At 42.3% G+C, this 8126-nt stretch overlaps 1 long non-coding RNA gene across 1 annotated transcript; it reads left to right on the top strand.

Annotated features, from left to right (window-relative positions):
• Positions 1-406: 406 nt before the first annotated feature.
• LOC142588990 (uncharacterized) lies at positions 407-7683 on the top strand. The gene is made up of 4 exons (XR_012829765.1): positions 407-830; positions 1823-1927; positions 4635-4779; positions 7574-7683. It is a non-coding gene; the product is annotated as an uncharacterized LOC142588990 (long non-coding RNA).
• The last annotated feature ends 443 nt before the right edge of the window (positions 7684-8126 follow it).

Here is an 8126-nt window from a genome sequence, read left to right on the forward strand (position 1 = left end):
CTCTACTTCTTTTTTTTAATTTTTTTCGTAATAATAATTTTACATATCCTTAAAGTGGTCTCTGTCAATTTTTAATCAAATATTGATCAGGAACTACAGAATTTTCGACTACAGGACGTCACACTACAGAGGACAGAACGACAGTCACAACGTCCCAAAATACGACAGACTGAAAATTTCCTGTTGTGTTTTCAAGTGGGTGAGACGTTTATACCACGTATACGCAGATTGCTGTCCTCTCTATTAAAAGCAACGTTGCTGAAACACGTCGTACAAGACGCTGTACGACTCGCATAACATCGAAATACAACGCCGTCACCATCCATGAGGTCACCGAAAGCCCGGTCGCTTTCGGTGGCGGCCTACAGATGGCACCACAGGTAGCGCCGGTAAAGTTACAGGTGATATTATTTTGCCGTCTGCAGTTGTCGCTACATGTGAGTGCTTGCTGTGTATTGACGCCGTCCGATGTAGTTGTTTAATCGTGTGTACGCTGTGCCGAGAGAAATTCTGGTGCATTTTGTATGCATTGAGAATCACAAAACCCCTGGGACCGCGTAATGTAGCCTGCAGTATCCTTCGTGTGGTGCGCCGATGTCGAAGATATGACCCTTCGCGCTTCCTTTGTTCCGGGCTCATGAAAAGGATCTCCTCCTCTGGCACTGTCGCATCGTATCGCACTGTACGGAAGAATTTGGTGAAAGTTGTGCTCTTACATCCTGTAGTTGAGCCGCAATTCAACAGTGCGTGCGCCGGAAGAACCGTTGGTGCAGTCGATGCCGCGGCACCTGTGACACTAGAAGGAGCGTTTTCCGAGTACGCCGAGAAAGGTAAGTCCGGCGCCTGCGCGCATTCTTCCTGTCTATGGTTCGTGAAGTGTGCGCTGTTGTACGTATCGCAAGATCCGTACAACAACCGAATCCGGATTTGTAAAGCAGCAAGAATTATAAATGTGCTTTTCAAATGGTTGTTCTTCATGCCGCAGTGCACATTTAGCAAAAAGTTCCATGGAAATTGCCCTAAAACGTATTCATGTTACCAACAGCTCTATCTGTGGTTTATTTACTTTCACCTATGAAGCACGCTAGTGCGGGTGGTTCTTTGATATAAATGGGCACAAAAATTCAAGCAAAGAAAGTTACTGTTTGTGTACATTATTTTTCATTGAGAAATGGTATAGGCATTTCTAGAAGTAGTACGTCGATGTGTCGTCTTCACAGCTAACAGCTGCGCGAGATAGCACCCGATTCCTTCGTCGACGCATGGCCAGATTTTTAGCTTGTATGGAAATTCTTCTGTTTATAGAGTGTCGTCACATGACGTGTATTAGTGTCCTGTGTGTTTTCGTGTACTTGTGAAGGGTTCCGATCTTGCAGAGAAGCCGAAATTACATAAGCAATGTTTCTTTTTGATCGAAAAATCTTTCTCTTTTCTGTATTGTCTCTCCAGAAAAAGAGGTGGTCTGTTGTAATTTTGAGCGCATCGTCCTTTGGGAGCAGTGCTTTGTTGCGCCGCATAAACAAATTAGGTTTTGGAACGCTTTTCATGTTCTACGGAATTTTTTGATAGTACAATTCACATTTCACGTTATACAGCTGTACGTTTGTGTAAACCTTTTCATAGTAGATTCATGTTTGCTACAGTTCGATTTACGCGTTATTTAACCGCCTGTGATGTTACAATCAGATATTTGCACAACCAGTTGCAGCTTCATGTAACTGGTTGCATGAGACTTTTTTCAAAATTTGACGTGATCTTTTTATATCACAAGTTTGCAGTTTCAGCAGGGATTACAATAAATTAAGCATTTATTATTTTTTAGGGATGGCAAGATTTTGTGAACCAGAGGCACCTCCACATATGCACCTGCGGCACTTCTGCAGCCTCAACAGCACGGAAAAGTACCTGATGTGCATGCTGTGACAAGGTGCGTGCAAAGCAGTTGCTGCCACTTACATCAGCTGCAGATTTTGTTGGTATCATCCATGTTTGGAAACTCTCCTGAATTTTGCGTGGGTTTACAAATGTGGGCTCATTTTACAATTTTATGAATGTCACTTTAGAAAGACAATGAAGTTGTGTTGGTTAAGATGTTTTGAAGCTGTTGAGAGATTGATGGCATGACATTGTTAAAATGCATGTAAAAAATTAATTGTAATGGTACTTGTACTGCTTTATTATTAACGATGCAATATATCTAACGAGAACATCAGAGGGGCACTTGCTTTTGGGAAGTTTGGTCAGATAAATTCCTGAAGCAGCGTAAAGCTCTGTAATCTAAAAAAAACAATGTTGTCAGTTACTGGTTTCAAGTTCGCTGCTGCTTTTTGTGCTGCACGACAAGTTAAATAATGGTTGATAATGTGTGTGTGACATAATAGTTCTGCGCAAACGCACGAGGTGGAGAGAAGTAATTAATAAAGGGAAAATCAGACATCCACCCGCTCGTACCATTTGCTACAAAGGAAACCCGTATGTGTTCCTCAAAAGGAAAGCCGCACAGTTGAAGAAAAATTCGTCCTGGTCCGGGACTCGAACCCGGGACTACCGCCTTTCCGAGGCAGCCACTCTACCATCTGAGATAACCAGGTGGCTAGCACATGGCAGGGCGAAGTCGAATTAGTTGACAACACGAAGCAAAGGCAAGGGTTTGACGTAATATTTTTTTCCCCTTTATTCATTACTTCTCTACACCTTGCGCGTTTCCGCAGAACTATTACGTCAGACCCTTGCCTTTGCTTCATGTTGTCGACAAATTCGACTTCGCTGGGCCATCTGCTAGCCGCCTGGTTATCTTAAATGGTAAAGCGGCTGTCCCGGAAAGGCGGTGGTCCCGGGTTTGAGTCCCAGACCTGGACGGTTTCTTTTTTTCAAATGTGAGGCTTTCCTTTCGAGGAATCCGTACGGGTTTCTTTTGTAGCAATTGCTACGAGCGGGTAGATATGCGATTTTCCCTTTATTAATAATGTGTGTGGGTATGCAACAATGGGGGTGCTGAGAGCAAGCTTTAAAATAATGTGTGCTATGTCCCCAACAAAGAATTTAGTGTCTGCAGCATTTTTACAAAATATTATGTTCACAGGTTGGCAGGTATGACATAATGTACAGCACTTTTGCTGTAGATGCATTTTCATATGTCCATTTTCTGTCTACTTGAATCGTATATTTAGAATTTGGCCCACCTTCAGTTTGATCAAGTTACATAGGTAGCCCCCTCTGAGTTAAATATAATTAGGGGCTATTGTAGATATGCATGATATACCTACTCGCTGTATTGTGACAGATATTTTTAGGGACTGTGTTGTGAGGCATGCATATCCTTTTACCTGTATGTCTTGCTGCAGGTTGCCCGACAAAAGCATAAATGCTTTGCCCACCTTTATTATTATGCTTTCATGTAGACTTCTAACATCTGTGCCCACATAGACTCCATGTTCCTAATTACATTTTTCTAAGTATTCACTGTTGTGCATTACATTATTGTGTTACATTACCGTGCATTACATGTTTTTCTTCGTTTAATTTTGGAGGGGGGTATTCATTTCTATAATAGTACAGAGAATAGGACTTCAAAACAAAAAGCCACGAAAGGTGGCTTAAATGTGTATGAAGCTTGGAATTCTACATTCCATCCCCTAAAGCGCTACCAGTAGTAAAACATTCCAAAGCGCTACCAGTAGTAAAACATTCCTAATTGTCTTTTTTATAAGCTAGCTGCCAGATACATAGTCCTATTATGAGAGTATGTTATTTTTTCTTCTTTGGTCTGACTTGTTTTGTTGAATGTTCTCCTTGTTAGTTCAGAATTTGTTTTCTTGCCACCTCATGCAATACTCCAACTGGAGCCTATGAGCTATGTGTATAATAAATAAGTAAATTCCTAAAGCATGCAACAAACCATGCAGCATAGCATTTAAATGTTGCCAGTTTATAATGCTTCTCGAGTGCAGCGCATCATGGAGCTTGAGGCTGATCTCTTCAGATGTAAAAAAAGTTGCAGGTTATGAAAATGTGGTCCTACAAACTGCTGGTTACGCATGTCAGTCAGCCTGTTGCAGTGGTCACAAGTGAGAATGTAACCAAAAAGCTGGGCGTGCTCGGCCATTTTGCATATGGCACAGGATAAAGCTTCACCTCTGCTATTGCTTCTCTTATAATAATGGCCTCCGAGTATACATGCCGAGTTATGCTTCTGGGGACACTTATTAGTTAACCTTATCAGGTAATACCATTAGCCTTATGGGTGCTATAATGTTGCAGTGCCTGCAGGATGGCCAGCATTACAATACACATTAAAATTATTGTACAAGTCATGCAATGGTATCGGGATTAGCCCACCAAGTGACAACCTTTAATCACACTATACTTGGGATCAGCCCAGCTCACTCAGTCAGGAAGACATCCATGCATAAAGGGAGGGGTATGGCAAATAGAGGGCGTTTGATTAATCTTTCTCACATAGATAGCTCACACATATAATCTTTCTTAAATTGGATGCTTTGTTGCTCAAAGTGAAGTGACTTATGGGAATAATCTCAGCATTTCGATGCTATTTATGCTCAACGAAAGTTGCTTTGTTCAGTGTCACTTTTTGTGTTGTTTCGCTTCTGATTCTAAGCTCACTTGTTTTATAGCTGCTATAGGTATTGCTGGACCTGGAGAAGAAGTGTAAACAGACCATGCTATGTTGCTGATCTGCGCTGATCTCCACATCCAAGTTGGTCCTGCGACAGTTGGGCACCATTGTGCCTTGCTTTATTTACAAGGTGATATAATATGGTGAGCTTGTACTTCAATATCGGTATTGAAAATTATGTTAAGGAAAAAAGTCAAGGATTGGTCTTGATGATAGATACGCTCATGTTCTTTCTTTAAGGTGTTCTTTTGACACTGTTCTGCATGGACATATTTTTGGATAATTATAACTCCTTTATTGCAAAGTGCCATGGCGCTAGTTTATGCGTTAAACTAACACTCTTTCACCAAAAAAAGCCTTATTTAGCACACAATTCACAAGGAAAGAAAGGAGGCAACATGACAGACTGCTACTAACAGTTCAGTATTATTGCTCGCACAGTGATATTGTGCAAAAGGTGAAAGGGGGAGAATAGATCTGAATACATGCTGTTCGCACAGAAACGAAAAGGATGCATCACATGGTGAGCGTGACACTTGTTTTACAATGATAAGAAGCAGTATCACTGTCTAGTAATTCTCTGCTTGGGGAGCTAGTGCTAGGTTCCTCGTCATACATATAAGAAAAGCCTCAGATATCTCTCCAGCGCTTTTGTCTTTATATTTTGTCACGATCAAGCAGCTTTCAAACATAGGTGCATGTGCGCCGAGAGCAGTGCACTACCATTGCTAACTGACCCACGCATCAAGTTTGCTTGGTCACGCTGCCAGTCATTTATACATTGGCTGGTTTATCCGATGTAGCCTCTACTGCACGAAATGGTATGTGATAGACACTGCACCTGTGTACTGTACGTGCTTTGTTACATGATTTTTTTCAGAGATAGTGATGCAGGCCTTTTCATTATTTACATGCCTACACAACAAACCAAGCATTATCTGTGCTTAGAAAGAATTGTAGGAAAATCCAGCATGAGGCAACTGTTCTCGGCACGAAACAAACTTGATTCGTTGGTTTTAGTTCATTGGTGCGATCACACTAAGGCAGACAAGCTTGTAGGCTGTGCTTCTGCAATTTGTACAGCACACTGACAGCACTGATGTGGGCCTCATCTGTGGGCTGACTGATGGTACCTTCTACGGCGCAGACCACTTGTGTTGGGCGAGGCACCAATGTTGACGTTTGTTCCCTTGTGCAAAACAGCAGTCCTAGGTTTTCAGTAGTTGTAGGAAGACAAGGTAAACATAACTTCCGTGGCTTGAGTGGGCTCATTTCTCTTGGGGCATCTAGCTTTTTTTCTTGCAACTGTGCAGAGGTGCTTCCCTAGAGTCGGCGTGAAAATGGCATAGAGTTGTGCATTCGGGAACTCCTGAACAATGATCTGCTGTAGTTAGGGCTTTGCGAAAATGTACTGTCTACCAATTGGTAGAAGGTGCATTATTCAGCCACTGATTTCCTGTTGGCATGCTTGCACTCGTGCTGTCAGTAATTTCTTGGCATGCCGAATTATCTTGAGGCCCCACACTGATGATGCTACTGATGTCTTCATGTGCAGACTTTTCAGGATGAGGTTTTTTGCTTTGCAAATGTTGTTGAAAAGTAGATGGTGCTTACAGGTAGCTATTCTAGATATTAGTGAAATGAATTGGCCCATCTTGCTTCATCAAACATCGTCACGCCGACATCAGTTGCACAAACAAAAACCTGGCCTACTCGCAGCGTCGTGCACGAAGAAACAAACAAATCACCTGCTGGATTGTCTTGACATGGCATACTAAGCTGAGACCGGAACTGCTGTAGCTACAAACCAGGCAGAAACGATGGATGGTGAGCAGCGATTTGCAGTAGCGCCACTTCGTGGGGCAGCAAGGAGGCTCCGTTCAAAACAAAAATGGCGTTCAGCAAGTAGAACCATGCAACGGTCAGAGTCGGTGCATGGTGCTCTCGATCAAGTTGGCTCAAGGAGTGTCCGAAAAATCAGATGAGAGGTTGCAAGGCGTCCGAACTTTCGGAAGTTGTTATGCATTATGGTCCATGGGGAGAATGGCGGTGCCGTGAAGCAGACCGAGTAATCATGTCCGAATTTTCGGAGTCCGGAAAGTCAGTCGGTGACTGTACCTATACCTATGTGTCTATGTATACCTAGGTGCAACAGTATTTGCTATGATCTGTGCCAGAATTGCTGTTGCCCGTAGATGCCCAGCATGTCAGGTGTCAAATTGTAAAATACCTTGCAAAAGTGATCTACAGAAAAATACCGCTTCTGCTATATTTCGCTTTTGCAAGAAATTTTGCGGCTGCTGGCACCTACCTTAAAAGGCTTTATATGGTCTTCGCATGACCAGGGCCTTCTACTTTTGTGAGTTTGCTTATCTCAAAATTTACCCCGGTTTTTATAACTTCAAGTTGGCGGGATCCCTAGTCTCCTTTAACGTGTACCCAATAGACCTTACATAGGGGTTTTGGCATTTCCCTGCCATCTAAATGCAGCCATTGTGGCTGGGATTCAATCCCATGCTCTCTGCCTGAGCAGCGCAATGTCAAAGCCAGTACACTACGGTATTTTGCTGGCAGAAGGGTTTAGTTTCTGAATAATTTATTATCTCAACCTGTCGGTGTTGTTTTTAAAGGTATTTCATGTTTGTATTCTGTTGCTTCAATACTAATAATTATTGTAAATCAAACGATGTGTCCATCTTTTTCCTATAACACTTGCTTCAATCGCCTGCTAATTATGACAGCTTATTCTCCCACAGTAATCCATGTTCCCTTGAAACATAGGCATTGCATGAAACCACATATTTTTCAATAAGATTTATTAATTATCTCGTATGACCGGAATGCTGAACCTTTCTTATCTGTGGGAACATAGGCAAATTTGCCTATGTGCCAACCTGTTGCATGAGTCAAGATAAATAATTGGCTTTACTTTTCCAGGTGCCCTGCTCGCTCTCACCCAAGCAACCCACTCCAGCGGTCTTCTCTCGGCAGACTGGATGCATCGAAATACCGTTAGAAGGTCCAATAAACAGTGCTTGGGACATTTATGACATGCTTTTACTTAAGCCGGAGGACTTCAGGCTTAATGAAAGCTCAAATGGGTGTACAGAAATACCTACGTAAAGTATACTTGTCTTTTTCACTTACAAGTACATGCCAATACGTTGCCTGACATTTTTCACCCCAAAATTACGCTTTACTGTGGATTTGTGAACAAACCATTACAGCAAAAAGCACTGCATTAAGACGAGTACAAGTAATCGAACATATACTAAACTTGCAAGAATTACATTTGCATACTTGTAGTAAATATGAAAATGAGGTATACAGTCTTCTTCAGGGTGCATTTTCTTGTAGGTTGTAAAAACGGATCGATGGTATTATCATTGCGTTGTTCTCGCTGAAAGTCTGCCGCGTCAGGGAACGTAGAAGTAACAGCAGCGAGACAGTCGTCAAAATTCTCAGCATCGCCGTCGGTAGTCGCAAGACG

This window comes from Dermacentor variabilis, chromosome 7 (assembly GCF_050947875.1).
Source record: "Dermacentor variabilis isolate Ectoservices chromosome 7, ASM5094787v1, whole genome shotgun sequence".
Classification (NCBI taxonomy): Eukaryota; Metazoa; Arthropoda; class Arachnida; order Ixodida; family Ixodidae; genus Dermacentor; species Dermacentor variabilis.